This window comes from Amblyomma mixtum, chromosome 1 (genome assembly GCF_055824585.1).
Source record: "Amblyomma mixtum isolate Tamu chromosome 1, ASM5582458v1, whole genome shotgun sequence".
NCBI lineage: Eukaryota > Metazoa > Arthropoda > Arachnida > Ixodida > Ixodidae > Amblyomma > Amblyomma mixtum.
The window spans coordinates 196,810,828-196,826,380 of record NC_143012.1 but is presented as its reverse complement, the minus strand read 5'-3'; the positions used below and the strand labels follow the sequence as shown (position 1 = coordinate 196,826,380).

The window sequence follows — 15,553 nt, the reverse complement described above, 5'->3', positions numbered from 1 at the left end:
CCCCATATCCCGGGACTCCACGAGCCTCACCTTGACGCTCAGTCCCATAATTCTAGGCAGGCACAGGACAAAGGCCCTCAACCCCCGCCCACGCTCCCTTGTGACATCATGAAGCGAAGAAGAGCATAATTAAGCGCAGAGTACGCCAGCGAAACGCTCCTTCCACGCATCTGTTCATCCTTCCCCACCCATAGACGCCACGAAAGCCAAGACTGGTCATCAGATGCCTCCAAACTATAGCCTTATCTCCACGCACCTCAAATAGATCCCCCAAACCCACCCCTCCCCGCCCCTCTGCACTACATGCAGGGTACCGGACGACACCGAGCACATCCTGCTGAGCTGCCCACTAGACGTGCCCGGCCGCCTGCAGCACTTGGCTCACCTTCGGGCCACCCTCCAGCGTTCTCGACCAATGGGTAAAACTAAGTCAATCCACCTCCGGACCGCGCCGGTACTGTTACATCTCCCTTTTGGCGTGGATCTTACAATACCGCGAGCTTCGGACACGCATCCGGTTCTGGCTGCCCTGTCCCCCAAATCTTGATCGGATCCCTAACCCTCTCCGCTGTCCCTAATCACACGGCTGCTTGAAGCAAAATAGTAAGAAGCAAGACATTAGAATAAGATAATCACCCACGCCCTCAATTACTGACTCATCCACTTTAACTAACCACTCACTCATTCATTCACCAGCTCACACCCACACTGCCCGCTCACTGCCTCCCTCACTCATTCCTTCACCCACTCGCTAATTTCTTCAACCACTCTTAATTTCAACACCCACTTACTAACACATAACCTGCTGATTCATTCATTGATTCATTCATTCATTCATATACTCGCGCGTTCGCTCACTCACCCACCCACTTCCCCAGTCGTCCGCCCCCCCCCCCCCCACTTACAACCCAGTCGTCCGCCCCCCCCCCCACTTACAACCCAGTCGTCCGCCCCCCCCCACTTACAACCCAGTCGTCCGCCCACCCCCACTTACAACCCAGTCGTCCGCCCACCCCCACTTACAACCCAGTCGTCCGCCCACCCCCACTTACAACCCAGTCGTCCGCCCACCCACTTACAACCCAGTCGTCCGCCCCCCCCCCCACTTACAACCCAGTCGCCCCCCACTTACAACCCAGTCGTCCGCCCACCCACTTACAACCCAGGCGTCCACCCACCCACTTACAACCCAGTCGTCCACCCACCCACTTACAACCCAGTCGTCCACCCACCCACTTACAACCCAGTCGTCCACCCACCCACTTACAACCCAGTCGTCCACCCACCCACTCACCCAGCCACCCACCCACTCACCCACCCACCCACCCACCCACTCACTCACTCACTCACTCACTCACTCACTCACTCACTCACTCACTCACTCACTCACTCACTCGAGTGTTTGCTCGCTCGTTATACTGTACCATGCATGAATCTTTTTTTAAATAAAGCTTTTGCATTTAAAGTTTAGACGCACACACACACGGCTGACAACGGCTGCTTGCCTCCGAAAGGCGAGGAGTCAACAAGAGTTTTTCACAGCTCATATCCACTTGAACGCACAACTAATGGATGAATAGACTCTATTAATCTATTAAGGCAGATTCATACTGACTAGCCGCGGAGGTCGCGTGACAGGTTTAAGCGATTCGTTACGCTCCCTCCCCGCTTTCCTAGCGCTACGGAACCGTAAATAACCGATCGGAATCGGTCTCGCGGCGTCTGTGACTCGCCAGTGTCAATCCGCCTTTACTCTCTTTATTTCCCAGTTGGCGACATACATATGCATGTTCATAAAAGGAAGGAATTCAGAAGGTGCTGCGGTGGGCGAGGCTCTCTGCGCCTACCGTCGTGCGACGACATCGTTAAGGTAGCAACTTGCCGACGATGTTTATACGTGTTTCATGAAAGCTAAATGCGCGAGCAAGAGAGAGCGAAATGAGAGAAGAAAAAAAGCCTCCTAAACATCCGAGAAAAGAAAATAACAAAAAGTCGTGAACAAAAAAAAAAAACGAGAAGTAGGCACCGACAAGACGCCGTCATCCCCGCGCCCTCTTCGGCCGTCTCTCCAGCGTCGTTTTTCCTGACTTCAGACGTCGCGAGGCGAGGACGACGAGGACGATGGTTGGCGCGCGCCCGCCATCTTCCCAACAAGGGCGACTCTCAGCGCTCCCGGGCGCCGACGAGAGTTACGGCCCATAAACATGCAACAGCGAGCTGGGCGGCCGAGCGCTATGCCCCGAGTGAAGCCTCCCTCATCCTACACACACACACACCACACGCACACGGGCTGCTGGTTCCTGGGAGATGAAGGAGCGGCGCAAACAACAAGTTGCGAGAGAAAGAAAGAAGGTCGGAGAGAAAAGGATGGAGGAGAGCAAAAGCACAAGCACCGAGCAGCACTATACGCCAGTGCATAATAAGAAATCGTCCGGCGCGCCTTTCAGACGGCCCTGCAGACGCGTGTCATGCATACATGCGCGCTTCCCGCATTTTGCCTGAGCGCCATCCTCCGGCGTTGTTTACCGCTGGCCCGCCGTTGCTGCCTCTTTTCTCGGTATCGTTGTTGCGCCTGTCGTTGCTATACGCCTTGTCTGCGTTGCTTTCCTGTTACTCCGGCGATTCATTCCGGAGATAAAATGGCGGTTGCACTAACGCAGTCTGGTTTGGCAGCGAGAAATCCACGTTTCTTAATCCTGTTTTATTTTTCCTCTTCTTGCTTCGCCGCCCAGGCGGACATTCTCACCGTTGTGTCTGGGATGGACTGCTTAAGAGGAGGAGACATTCGTTCGTTTTACCTTTTTTTTTTTCTTTTCGACGAGGCCTAGTCTCGAGCACGAGCCGTCGGGCCCTGGCGTGGAGAGCAGGTCCGCACGTAACAGAAGATCAGGATGCAGACGCCACTGTAAACAGATGGTGAGAAAAGCGATTCAGTCAGTGAAGGACACTCCCCAGCGAAAAGTCTTCGTTTCATTCAAACACTTTGTGCCATATTATTGTTAGACGTATTCCATAAGCCACTCCTCGTTCCATGCGAATACGTTTAGTGCTTCCTACAGGTCCCGTACACGCACGGCCATTGTGCTTCTAGCACACTGAAGGCGGAGCTCAATGCGGTTCCAAAACAGTACGTATAGAGAACACTCAACAGAGCAATGCCTCTAATGAGCAGATACTTTTGCTGACACAAATCCACGCAGACTGCATCAGTTGCGAGATATCAATGTACGCAACAAGCGACTGAGGACACAGCGATGAGACGTGAGGATACGCTCAGGGAAATGAAACCGCATGCTGCACGCTAGGCGTCTCTGCAGGTATCCCGGCAGAGTTCGCGATGAAGGATGCTCTGACCGTTGCTCAGCCGCGTATCTAGCTGGAAAGAGTATTTCATACGCACCACAAGTACGGTATAATACCCGTCTTGACTTTTGAAAAGGTAACCAAACAAAGAAAGAGGGCTGAGGGCGCAGTCCAACACGAAGATGATTTCACCACACGCGTTTCCCAATGCCGGCGGTGCCGCATAGTCAGCACGCGGTTAGTACAATGGCTAGAGCTTCAGTTACAGCGCAACGGCCACGCTTTGTTTCTTGAGCGGCGGCGTGGCCCATCTGAGCGCACTTATGCGTTCGCGCATGCTGAAAAAAAAAGGGGGGGGGGGGGGTACAACAAGAACTATCTTGTATGGACGAAGACGTATTGTTGCATAACTTCTGTCTTTAGTGGTCCGGTGCATAGTGTGGGCACTGCGCACACAGTCGCCGTTGTACATGTATAGAAGAGTTAGTCAACATTTCTCCATGATGCACGAGGCCGCGCAAGAAGTGGTACGCATGCACGCGGCGTCTACTATCTGCCTGCTGAACCCTCATTTTTGAAGTTACTGCTCGCAACAAAGAACTGTATAAAGTGGCGTGGCCCTGCAAGCTTCAATACTGTAAAATTTTTTTTCTTGTACCCACCCCTGTTACAATCCCTCTGGGGATTGACATTATATTTAAATAAAAAAATAAAAATAAAGTTATCGCATGCGCCGCACAAAGTACGCTGCTTATGCCGACATGCTGCACTTTGGAACCTCTGAACTCCTCTCAAAGGGTGCGCTGTCTTACTGTGTATCCAGGAGATGATTCATGTCTCCCCTAAACTTCGTTTAGCGTTTTGGTTCCTTTTTTCAGCTCGCGCTGTGTCACTAACTCAACTTTTTTCTTCTCTTCGCGCTCAGTGGCACTCAATCCTCGCAATAACGCTAAAAGTGAGCGCTGTTGGTTGTTTGTTAGCAGTAATTAGCACTCACGAGATGAAAAAAAAAAATGACGCTCATGAAACGAGTGGGCAAGTATGTGCACAATTTCCAGCCGCACGTTTCTGAAAGCCGCCCCAAGCGGACACACCATATATACACTTAAGCCAAGCGAAAAAAAACAGCGTTTATTCACCAGTGCAGCACAAGGGGGCGCCAGCCTGAATACGCGCGAAGAGCCCTCTGACGTAAAAGACCGCGTGACCAATAAAGACGCACGGCGGGGCCGGTGGCACGAAGGCAAACAACGCTCGGATGGAGGAAGCTCATTTGCAGTAAACAGCATTTGGCCACTCATGCGTGCTGGACAGCACAATGGCGTCGCAGGAGAACCCCCAGTAAAGCAATCCTGGATTCCCGCTCTCCTCGCCTGCCGAGCGACGGGATAGACAACAAGACAGCGCCTCCAGGATGTTGTCGACACCGCTGTAACGTGCGAAGAGCCCTTGAGGCCTCAAACACCTCGGAAGGCCGCAATCTCTCGCATTGCTGTGCAAGGGTGCAGCACGACCGCACCGACTTTGAGCAGAAGCTGTTATTGAACACGCATCTTTCAGGACTGTGCGAATCAAGATATTTGTTTTAATTTTTTCCATATTGAAAGAAAAACTTCGTCATCCGATAGCCTCGAATATATGGTTCGCCGTCATAGTTCAAGCTCGAAGCTGAATGCTGTTAATGGGGCTCTCCAAGTATGCACCACCATAATAGACAGCCTTTATAAAAATGGTCTATAGAGAGTATATAGCGTTTTTATAGACTATTGCCTTCCAATAGATATTTCTTTTTGTCTATTCACAGGCTGCAGACTGTCTATTGACAAAAGTCTACTAAAAGTGTATGGCCATAAATCTATAGATTGTCTACAGACGGTCTATAGCATTTGTATTGCTTACAGACTGTTCTCCGGGATTTGCTATAGAGAGTCTATAGACTTTATAGACAGAAGACTATGGACAGTCAACAGACTATCTAAAAAAATTTTTGCAAGGGTTGTGGAATAACGTGTAGCCAACTCTCAAAATAGCAGTCATTTACACCGATCATGATCATAAGAAATCTCTCTGCGTGTAATCACACGTGCGCACTCCCTCACTTGTAGGAATGTTGTTGTCATTATGATAAAAACTTAGCTACTGTGCATGGTATCCAGATCAGCCCCCTTTCATTCACGTCGATCTATTAACACAATCACGCGTCTTCAAGGATATGAGTCAGATCTATTTGCGCTCTTCCTCACACCGGCACCTTTCGTGCCATTTCTGAAAGCAAGAAGTATTTGCTATTCCACTCGATATTCGATTCCAGCTAGCTTTCAATACGAAAATTAAAATTGAGTTCCACTTGAAAAAAAAGCATCATTTGACCACACCCGGTACATTTCCGTATACTTTTTATTCATTATTTCCCTTTATCGACAAAAGGCAGCAAGACTCATAAAGGCTGTGTAAGTTTAGCTCGTAAAGAAGGAAATCCTTTACAAATGCCAGTCACAGGACCCCGCCTCAATGATGACTGAACCGGGGGGGGGGGGGGGGGGGGGCACTGTGAAAACAGGCACATAAAATCTGCTTGTTTATTTTCTTTGCCTATTACTACGGCCTTGCTATTCGGATAACGTGGGATGACGCCGCGATACAGGCCGAGTCTCTCTGCCGTGTGTACAACACTAATCTTACTTTCGCTGAAGAGAACGGCGTGGGCACCTCTTTTCATCAGGACGATAACGGATTTACCCTGAAAGCCGAGTGCAACTCGGATCTTTTAGTGGACAAAGGCGTACTCTGACAAGGAGGCGAGTTGATTGGCTATCCGGAATCTCACAATGAACGCAACACGCAGGCTTTACGCGCAATAAACCGATCGCACCAGCTCTGCGCATGAGCCCAGCTTATGCGGTGGCCATGATGCTTGGAGATCGCACTAGCCCAATGCCAGTCAACTAGAATACATGTTCTGACTCACTGTATCGCAGTATATGCTATGTGATAAGAGAGCAATTACTCAACGGCAAACAAGCGTACCAAGGAAAGCTGCACAGACTTGGGGATTCCCCTAAAACATCTGACCTATATGCTATGTAGTCGGTTGTAATTACGAATCTACTCCACCTTGGGGAATTCCCCTAAACATTTGACCGACCTATGTAGTCGGTTACAAGGACGAAGATGCAGATGACCCGCAGAAGAAGCCTTCCAGACAATGGCGACGACCTAGTATTATGACACCGCGGTCAATCGCCTTACATCTGCTAGGCAGCTGCGAGCCTCTGGGGCACGGTGAAGGCGATTGATCGCAACGTCATGGCAGTAGGCTGACGCCATTGGTTGGAAGGCTTCTTATGAGGGTCGTCTGCAGTTGCGTCCTTTAGTCGAATCCGACTATAATCGCTATTCTTCCAGGCTTGCGGCAACATTGATACGAATGTCGAGTCTAGCAGCACTGGGGGAGGGTTTTGCACGTCGGCGTTCTTACAGAGGCGATATGTGCGGCAAGCTTCGAAAGGCTGTTGTAACAAATACGTTAATTAAATTTTAAATGATACTTTGTAGTCAACGAGGTCTGTACAGTTAGAAATGTGCTGTCGCTGGGCGTTAAAGAAATCGTCGCTATAGTGACCGTTTTCAAAAATAGTTTCCATGCAGCTAGCGGCATTCTTTACAGCACAGGCTGGGTGATGGAACTCGTGGTGGGATGAGTCTGTGAAGGCGCGTTACACTGACGGAGCACATCTCTACACATGAGTTAAAAGCGTTCTGTTTGGGCTGTTTGAAACATTTGCAGCTCGCTTCTGGTATACCCAATCCAATGAGAAATTCAGTTACGCGTAGGGAACGTTTTGCTAAGATCTGCAGCCCACACAACGAATTCGTCCAGATGGATTGCTACTGTGCAGGAAAGTAGTTGGGTACGACTGAAGTATGAAGCGACAAGTGCCCTTGAAGGGAGGTCCTTCAGCCGATTTTCATGACTTCGAGGTTAACAAATGGTTGATCCACTGTCCACTGTATGCTCCACTGTATACTAGCGTTAAAAGGCGACGAAATTAAAATCCGCTGACACCGGCTGGACAGCCTCCTGTGAAGGGCACTCGCCGCTTCGTTCGAGTTGTATCCGACTGGCAATCATGCCTTCCAACCGCCCTATACTCCGTTTCATACATAGCGGGCAACGCTGCGGAGGTTGCTGAAGTAGTTCGTCCGCGAAGCTATATTACTCCTCCCCGTATCATTCGTTCTTCTCGAAACTCCGGTCATTGTTTGGACGAATACAAAGAGTGGCATAAAACGATGTGGTAGCATTGAAAATCACGGTCGAAGCTGTGAGGCGCTTAGAGTTCGGGCTCTCTGACCATAATTTTCACGGAGTGCGAACTACTTTTTCGGCGCGGATTTAGTGGAAGCGATTCGCCTTACCAGCCGCGTATCGAACTGCCACGTGTACTTTTTGCTTCTCGAAATCTCGAAGAGTCGCACTACGAAAATGTAGCGAGAGGAAAAACGAAGTCCAGGAGGTGCCAGTCACGGCACTTAAGATTTGTCGCTACAAAATATGGTTGTGTTCGCTTTGGTTGTATGGAGAACTAGGTTTTGCGTGCGGACTTAGCCTGCGCGAACAGGCGCGCTAGCTTTGGCAGCGTTGCATGCTATGTATGAAACGGAGTATAGGAAACGACAACATCGGCATTAAACAAACTTCCATGCCTTCCCTTCCTCCGCCGGTCGTCCTCGCCTCAAAACTTCCAAGCGACTAACACCGTACACTTCTAAAAGCGGCGGCGGCATTTGTTGGCAACAGCTGCGCATCATACGCAATTTGCGACCGGTTAGTCTAAAGTGCCCCTCTAGCCGTTCCACAGAGGTTTGATAAGAAACAGGCGCTGCAGCCGACGTATCTGAGGCAGTCGCGGGGCGCAGCTAGATCTAAGCGGGATTATCTTTTGTTGGCTCGCTACCCGCCTTACGCAGAGAACTAGGGTAGCAAAAATTGGATGAGCGGGAGGGGGTTGAGAGGAAGGGGGGGGGGGGGGGGGGAGTGAAGAAGCCCGCGTGAGCTGGCCGTCGTAAACACATATTTTCCCGTCACAGCCACGCCAGGCGCCGGAAAGGTGCGCGCTGGACTAATCGCATTATATTCTGCCTTTCTTTAGGGAGACTCTCGAAAGCGCGCGCCTTCATTCGCAGTTTTGTACGCGTGTCTGCCTTCACGGTTGTCCGTGCAATTACGAGCTGCCGCGGCCAGACGATGGTCGTGATGGAGGAACGAAGAAACAAAGAAAAAAAAACAGAAAGGAACGTATTTACGCGATGAACTAGCAGCTCCACCGAGGCACAGGCAGACAACGTCGAGTTACATTAAGGAGCATTACGACCTGAGAACAACGACGCAAAGCAGTAAACCTTCTAGGATGGGAAGGTTTGTTGGTCTTTCTTTCACTGAGGAGGCACTGAGAAAAAATAGATTCAGACGCGAAATCGCAGGTGACTCTCGGGCTGACTTGTACTGTTGTACTGTGTAAAAAAAAGCGACAGATAAACATTATAGCGCTTCCAACGCTTTGCCAACTATAGTATTGTGGAGCTCTGAACGAGCTCCGGGCTCTTCGTACGATGTTTATTGACAGTGGCAAGCAATTTTCGTCGGGAATTTCTGCGCGATGTAGAAGCAAGAACTTTTAAAGAGTCTCTATCCTGTTGTCGTCAGGCATTTGTTGAGGATGTCCGTGATCACACACCACACTTGCGCGTCGGACACTGCTAGCACTTTGCGGTTCCTGTTAAGCAGCTTTCGTATGTGTTTTTTTTTTTTATCTTTAGAAGCTCCACCATTCATGAAGTCGTTGTTACAGTACCTGGGACATACCTCTAAATAAGTTTGTTTTTGTTGTTGTTGCTTTTGTTCCTCTTGTCAACCCTTTGTGCAACACGCGACGCGAGCTGGGCACTTTTATTTTTCTTTATTTTTCTTTCCCATTCTAACCTATGTAAACAGTAGGACAGGCAACACGCCAAACGGCGGGCCGATAGCAGTGGTGGTCCCATAGTCAACGACGATGACAACGACGTTCTAGCGCCCAGTTCTTTAGAACAGGTGAGTTCCAGGACACAGAAAAGAAGCGTGGCATCGGAATAATATGAAAAAACGAGCCCGATCAGAAGCCAAGGTTTTCGTCCTGGTGAAAAAAGCACACAGGTGCTCGCAATCAGAAGTGCAAAGAGGGAGCGATTATAGCTGAGACTCATTGCACCACTGACTTCGCATACACTCAAAGGCTTTGAATCCAGGGTCACCACTATAAACCCGGTAATTCTTCCTCTAGAAAGGAGAGAAAAGCCAAATGGTGCGTACACTCACGCCGACGTATAGTCAGCAAACGCACCCCGAGATTAAAAACTTCGCATCGCAACTCTTCAGCTGCCGTTGGAGCACGAAGGCTGTAGAGATATTGCTTTTGAGAAGCGCACTATACGTCTACTTCCAAGACTCTTTTATCCGTCTTTTTTCCTCAGCGGCTGCTACGACAGGCCCGCCATTTATGCCGGCAGTCGTCTCACTAATGAAAGCCATTTTCCTATTACCATTCGTCACCGGAGCCTTTCTTAACGGCGGCCGATCACGGAGGCGGCACAGAAGCTTCGTGGATTGCTCTGTATTGCGCCACCATCAACTATCATCTTGGCGCTCTCTATTTTTCTCTATTCCTCGCCATCTATCTCCTTAATATCTCCCTCTCCCTCAGCCGAGCTCGCCGAAATGCGCGCCGTCCCGCATCACGCGATCCCACATCGCACATTCGTGTGTGCTCGCGCACTCAGACAAGGATCGCTGCTCTCCTGGCAGCGATTCAACTGCTATAAGTGTGACACTCGTTCTCGCACCCTTTGCCAGGATTGAGAAGAGCGGGAGCGCGCGGACATTCGCGAAGCGACAAAATTAATCGCCACCCCGACGCGAACCGACCGAAAGTGAGAAAGAAGGAAGGAACGGGGCACACTCCAGAGCCGGTGAAGACTGCGATGGGCGCTGGGTGCGGCCCCCGTCGGAGTAGAGTCACCGGAAAAGTGTTCCTGATTTTGTTGTGTTCCGGTTCCTGTGGTGTTCCTGTATATACTACGTATAAACGAACACCAAATCCGAGCGTTGCGCGCGCCGGCTTCAGGCTGTCAGCTTGGCTGGTCAACGCGTCAACTCCTCCCCTCGAGGAAACTTCAAACCAACGCCTTCCAAAATTGATATAAATACGGCATAATATTCGCTGAACACTACAAAGACGCATGCCCGTAATGCGACGACAGACCCACAGCGTACCACGTCACGTGGGGCTGCAGGGGCGAGAAACCGGACAACCTATACTCCGTTTCATACATAGCAGGCAACGCTGCGGAGGTTGCTGAAGTAGTGCGTCCGGGAAAACATATTACTCCGCCAGGTATCATTCGTTCTTCTCGAAATCTTGGTCAGTGTTCGGAAGGAAATTAAGAGCTCTATAAAACGATGTGGTAGCATTGAAAATCACGGTCGAAGCTGTCAGGTGCTCAGTGTTCGGGCTCTCTGGGCGTAATTTTCATGGAGTGTGAACTACTTTTTGGGCACGAATTGAGTAGGAGCGATTCACCCTACCAACCGCGTATCGTATATCGCCACGTGTACTGTTTGCATCACGAAATATCGACGAGTCGCAGGACGAAAGTGTGGCAAGAGGTAAGCGAAGTCTAGGAGGTGCCAGTCACGACACTTAAGATTTATCGCAACGAAATATGCTTGTGTTCGCCATGGTTGTATGGCGAACTACTTTTTACGCGCGGACTTCGCCTGCGCGAACAGGCGCGCTACCTTTAGCAGCGTTGCCTGATATGTATGAAACGGAGTATACAAACACACTACACCAAGGAGGAGTGGGAGGCCGCTCTGTCCAGCTGTGACCAGACGATACAGCGTAACGTGGTGTCCCAGGCAAGAGAGATAGCCATGGCCACTCTAAAATAAGGACACCACCCGCAGCAGACTACTTCGTCTTTATTTTGAATTACCAATAAATGTTTCTACTCTTGGCCAGTCGGACTACAGGCGGGTTCAATCTGGCGAGTCGCGGAAGTCGCGCGGCAGGTTAATTTTTTTAGCCGATTCGTTACGCTCTCTGCCCGCTTTCCTAGCGCTACGGAACCGTAACTAATTGAGCAAAATCAGCAGCACAACGTCTGCGACTCTCCAGTGGGAATGTGCGCTAATCGGGAGAAAAGCTGCCGAAAGAGGGCAATAAACATGCGGGACCACTGTAATATTAAGACGTGATTTCCTTCAAATTCCGTTAATTATTGGAATCCACCTTGCCGACTGTCCAGTTGCATCGATAAGGGGGCGTGGCACTGTGGGATCGATGGACGAGGGCCGGAAGGAATGAGCACGGAATAGGACAAGAACTGGCCTTTGTCCACGTAAAAACCCACAACTGGCGCCCAACGTGGGGCGCCAGTTGTGGGTTTTTAAGTGGACACAGGCCACCACCCACCGCGGGTTCGAGCTTCGCGCGAGCCAAGGGCCCCGATCAGCCGTCACCACACACACACTGGGACACCGATGCGGCGCACTCAACCTCCGCTGGGAGGAGAGCGATTCGCCGCAAAGAAATAGGCCTCCAAGTTCACAAAGGAGACGTTTATTCACGTCGTCCTTCAGCAGGTACACAAACACTCAATAGTCACCCCGTCCCGGGGCGCGCGAGGAGCAAGGCTCCGCTGCGCGCACGAAGCGACTCGAGTAATGCGCGCCGCTAGCACGCCGCTGCAGGAGAATGTCCCCGCGGCCGTGCTGTGATCTCTCTCTCGTGTCGACCGTTGGGCCGGTTGCGAGAGAGAGTGGGCAATCAACGCAAGGTACGCCTGTCGGAGGTCGCTGGACCCCGCTGGACAGGCTCGAGCCGCCGCAGGTCAGAGGACACGTGCGGGCGAGCTCGAGCAAGCACTGATCCGAACGGCAAAGGCCGGCACGGACAAAACAGTAACGTACGCACCTTACGCTGTCTCGGAGGGATCTCCCTCTGGGCCCCGCTCGGACGGTCGCGCGGTGCGCGGCCGCCCCAAAGCGGGTCCCGTATTCCCGCCAAAAGGCGCCAATGGCAAAGGCCCTTGGGGAGCCGGGGCGGAGCTGTGGCTAAATGACAGTGATTAGTCACCCAGCCGCCTCTCCACCGCCTGAGGCGGGAGCAAGGGAAAGAGGAGAAACAACGCGGGAGGCCGGCACAGCCGCGCAAAGGCGACGGCGGAAAGCCAGGATTCCCACAAGTGTGATGGACGCGCCATTCGTACCGTACGCAACGTAGTGAGCGTTGCGTACGTAAGCCCGTTACGTACGGCCAACTAAAAGTGTCTATTGTGTCATATCCTTAAAGCGGATCTTAATGTTCCCTCCAGGTTTTTTTTTATCAATTTTGTACTGGTTCAACTATTTCGTTTTAAGATGAAATGAGGCGGAGACACTGAATACACACGTATGCAGATCTCCCGACGTAACATAAACAAGGAGAAGAGAAACGCGGCGCCGACTGAAATAGCCTCGCGCAAGTTCTTATAAAACGAAAGAGACTACGAGAAAGAAGAGACGGCGCAAGTCTGCTGTGGACACAGGTCCTAATCAGTGGTTGTAGTCAAGCGAGAGACTCTGCGGCGAAGTAACAAAAATGAGCAGAAGCACCAAAGCGAGGCTGCGGCTTCCGTTAGGAGAGAGCCGAGCGGAAAATGCTAACGAGGTCCCAGCTCATATATCCCTGTTCCCACTATAGTTTAGCAGAACGCATTAGGTAAAACGGCCTCACTATTTAACACCTCTGCCGCAAAAAGAAAGAGCAAAGCTGCGAGGATTTTATATATATATATATATATATATATATATATATATATATATATATATATATATATATATATATATATATATATATATATATATATATATATATATATATATAGCGAAGTATACGCTTCGTTAAAGGAAACATTTATTCACCTCGACGTTTCGATCGGAAGACCGATCCTGAAGAAGATCGGTCTTCCGATCGAAACGTCGAGTAGAATAAATATGTTTCCTTTAACGAAGCGTATACTTCGCTATATTATATATATATATATATATATATATATATATATATATATATATATATAAGCAAACAAGGAAAGTGGAATGAAGGGGTTCGTTATAAATATGAAAGAAGCCAACAGCCACAGAAACCAAGGAGCACAGGGGATTTCTAATTAATTTATTTATTTTGTGGTGTTCATCAATTTAGAATATTACTGAACATGTTATCGCTTAAAGCTAATTGATTAGAAAAGCAGAAGAAAAAACAACCACTGCCGCCGGTGGGATAGCTTTAAGCGATAACATGTTCAGTAATATTCTAAATTGATGAACACCACAAAATAAATAAATTAATTAGAAATCCCCTGTGCTCCTTGGTTTCTGTGGCTGTTGGCTTCTTTCATATATATATATATATATATATATATAGGACGGCCACCGCTGTCGAAGTTTTATTCTTTAGGACTCCAGTTAAGGATACAGGCGTGGCCCAGTGACAATGCCGTAACCAATATTTTTCTCAATCAGACCCAAAAATTCTAATTTCAGGCCCTCTTTCCTTGCACCAGCTTGAAACCTCTGGTAATGGGGACAACACGAGACCATTGGTGTGCTAAAAATTCCCCCAAAATTCGTAACAGTTCCCTTTTCGCCAAATTTTAGTTCTCAAATCGTCCGAAAAAGGAAAATTCATCGAATTCACAATTGCTGGCGTAGCAATCAGCCTCTTTCGCTCCTGGCACCACCCAGCTTATGTCTTACCCAGTTAATTTCACATGTTCGGAAAGCACGCACTAGAAGAGAGATTCAGTTTTACGCCACCGATGTGGCACTTCAGTCATTTGTTGAACTTGGTGATTCCGCCAGTACACTATCGGAAGCAAAAGTAAACGAGATGCAGCCGCATGGGAAAACATTATTGCTGCGCAGTCAGGAAGACAGTCGCCTGAAATGTTTATATGCACGAAGAGACCTGCGTGCTCCATCCGCTGGTAACAATATCTGGGGAGTGAATCACCAGACAACGCTGCAATATATATATATTTTTCGCCTGAGTATATGCCCCATGTAAACTTTTACTGTCGATAATCCATGCACATCTGAGTGACAACTCAAATAAGAAACCGCGTCAAAGAATGGCCGAAAACCTCTGTTTCCCCAGTCTATCTCTACCTTGGACGATCACCAGATCGTCCACAACAGCGCCTGTCCCGTCGTCTTCTTTTCTCTTGTCCCTGTTCCTGCGCTGTCTTCCTCAAGATCACCAGATCATACCCGAAGTTGCGGCGTGAGGTGGAGTTTAATCCGTAAGTGTCCACAAACGCTGCCTGCGCTGTCGAGTCTGCACCCAAGAGGGCACTCTCTTGAAGAGAAAAGAGCGATGTCGTAATATCCGCGGTCATCCTGTGGAGAAGCGGCGCCCTGCATCACTGAAAACCGCTTGGCAGCGCTGAAAATGCACCGTGATGACCTCGCGGTCACTGGCAGTAGTCGCTACGGGAGGATACCTGATCACGGATTGCAGCTGTGCACAGTGCGACCTTGGAACAGCGGAAGCGTCACGCGTCCAGCTCGCGCAGATGCGCTCAGCATCGTCGCGGAAGCCGTCAGGAGTAAAAATAGATTCCAAGCACCATTTGGTTTCTTCCACCTTTCGAAAGGTGGGTCATGCATCCGAAGAGTTTAACTACCTAATCATGGTGTGTATTATTCTGTCCGCGACTGTAGGCAAAGAGGGAAAGAAGGAAGCCGTCCAAAACATAGCATTTACGCAGAAGGACCCGGCCTTCCGATTCGTTTTTGCCAGCTCGGTAAGCAATCGGTGGTGTAACTATTTTGGCTTAGAAGGGTTGTTTTGTAGGCCAGTTGGTGATCCATACTTCAAGAAATGCTTCGGCGCGGCAGACAAGGACGAAACGTAGAACGTGGCGCTCTGTGGTGTGTTTTCTACGTTTTGTCCTTGTCTGCCACTCCGAAGCTTTTCTCGAAGTAACTATTATGGTCACGCTTTTCCCACCACCACTTTCTCGAAGGCTCTCTCGGTGTCTCGGTTGTTGCCGCCAGAGAGCTAGCCTGTGGCAAGAAACCCGAGATTTGAAGGAAACGTGGCTCTGTTTGTCGAACAAAGTGGTCTAAGTGGGACCGACGATCGGAAGACTGCACATCATACTCGTA

General features: G+C 49.8%; 1 protein-coding gene across 32 annotated transcripts in view; it reads right to left on the bottom strand.

Annotated features, from left to right (window-relative positions):
- LOC149370499 (uncharacterized) overlaps nucleotides 1–15,553 on the bottom strand; it is a 586,025-nt gene that overhangs the window by 451,874 nt on the left and 118,598 nt on the right. For all 32 annotated transcript variants that reach the window (XM_089561750.1, XM_089561766.1, XM_089561742.1 and 29 more), the window contains exon 2: nucleotides 2,802–2,903. The gene's annotated coding sequence lies outside the window, so the exon portion shown is untranslated. The remainder of the gene's footprint in view (nucleotides 1–2,801; nucleotides 2,904–15,553) is intronic.